The sequence below is a fragment of the Rhinopithecus bieti genome, unplaced genomic scaffold (genome assembly GCF_001698545.2).
Source record: "Rhinopithecus bieti isolate Rb0 unplaced genomic scaffold, ASM169854v2 scaffold_20310, whole genome shotgun sequence".
NCBI classification, from domain to species: Eukaryota; Metazoa; Chordata; class Mammalia; order Primates; family Cercopithecidae; genus Rhinopithecus; species Rhinopithecus bieti.
The window spans coordinates 352808-354901 of NW_016810331.1; positions in this window are offsets into that span (position 1 = coordinate 352808).

Sequence of the window (2094 nt, forward strand, 5' to 3'; positions counted from 1 at the left end):
GTTTTTATGAGTGATAATGATGGAGATAGGTATTCAAATTCTTTGCATTTACCAAGACACTCTCTGTTTCTGTTTTTCTCTGTTCCCCTCCCTTCCTCCCTCTCTCCCTGGCTTCTTCCCCTTCCCCTCCTCCTTTCTCTAGCTGTTGCTCTCACTACACACACACACACACACACACACACACTCATTCTCTCTGTCTCTCTGTCTTTGTTACACACACATCTGTGGAAAATTGGAAAATTGATATCAGAAGTTAAATTATCAATTGTTTTAGAGGTTAAATTTATTACTGTCTACAGGTGCTATGCTTTAGGGAATTTGATTTAATAAAAACATCTGTTTCTGGGCCAGGCGCGGTGACTCATACCTGTAATCCCAGCACTTTGGGAAGCCGAGGGGGGTGGATCACGAGGTCAGGAGATCGAAACCATCCTGACTAACACAGTGAAACCCCATCTCTACTAAAAATAAAAAAATTAGCCGGGTGTGGTAGTGGGTGCCTGTGGTCTCAGCTACTCTGGAGGCTGAGGCAGGAGAATGGCATGAAGCCAGGAGGCGGAGCTTGCAGTGAGCCGAGATCGTGCTACTGCACTCCAGCCTGGGTAACAGAGCAAGACTCTGTCAAAAAAAAAACAAACAAATAAATAAATAATCTGTTTCATTTACATACTTAAGAGTGAATTCATGTGAAAATGATGTATCAATGTCATATCTCTTAGTGACTAAGAATTGCACTACAGCCATTAATTTTTTCATAATTTTATTCCTTAAATAATGTTACTATTGTTTATTACAGATTATTTCTATAAGCAAACTTTCAAATCCATATCCTTGCATATCCACTTGTCAAAATACAAAATAGGTGGCTCTTTTTTGGTCCGTTATGTTTTTGGTGGTTGTTGATAATGTGTGATTTACAATCAACAAAATGGAGAGGTCTAAATTTTCAGTGCATATGAATCCCAGCAGTTTTCTTTTTTTTTTTTTAAAAGTAGATTCCATAGAGTTTTCTATGTACATAATTGTTTTACTTACTTTAAAAAAATCTTTGGTCCTTCCTTTCTTTTTCTTGCCTTATTGCCCTTGCTAGAACTTCCAGTAGAATAACATTGAATAGAAGAGGGGAGAGAGGAAAGCCTTATCTTGCTTCAGATCTTAGGGAGAAAGTGTTCTATTTTTCATTACAAAATCTGATGTTAGGTGTAGGTTTTTTGTAGATGCCCTTTATGTGATTAAAAGAGTTCCTTTTTATTTCTAGTTTGCCAAAAGAGTTCATCATGAATGGACATTAGCTGCATATCTATTTTGAATTATTGGCTCTTGTTTTTTGATCATGGGATGGCCTCAGCTCCCATTGCACCAGGTGTCCATTTCATTCATGTAGATTTGCCTTTGATTAGGCCCTAGTCCTTCTCCTTCATTATTGGTATCAGCAGAGTCTAAGAAAAACCCTAAGGGTTTTTTTTTTTTTTTTTTTTCATGACATGAAGATAACTATCAACTCTGTGAAACTAGATGTCAGACTTTTTTTTATTATTATTATTATACTTTAAGTTCTAGGGTACATGTGCACAACGTGCAGGTTTGTTACATATGTATACATGAGCCATGTTGGTGTGCTGTACCCATTAACTCTTCATTTACATTAGGTATATCTTCCTATGCTATCTCTCCCCCTACCCCCTCCCCACAAGAGGACCTGGTGTCTGATGTTCCCCTTCCTGTGTCCAAGTGATCTCATTGTTCAATTCCCACCTATGAGTAAGAACATGTGGTATTTGGTTTTCTGTTCTTGCAATAGTTTGCTGAGAATGATGGTTTCCAGCTGCATCCATGTCCCTACAAAGGATGCTAACTCATCCTTTTTTATGACTGCATAGTATTCCATGGTGTATATGTGCCACATTTCTTAATCCAGTCTGTCACTGATGGACATTTGGGTTGATTCCAAGTCTTTACTATTGTGAATAGTGCCGCAATAAACATACGTGTGCATGTGTCTTTATAGCAGCATGATTTATAATCCTTTGGGTATATACCCAGTAGTGGGATGGCTGGGTCATATGGTATATCTAGTTCTAGATCCTTGAGGAA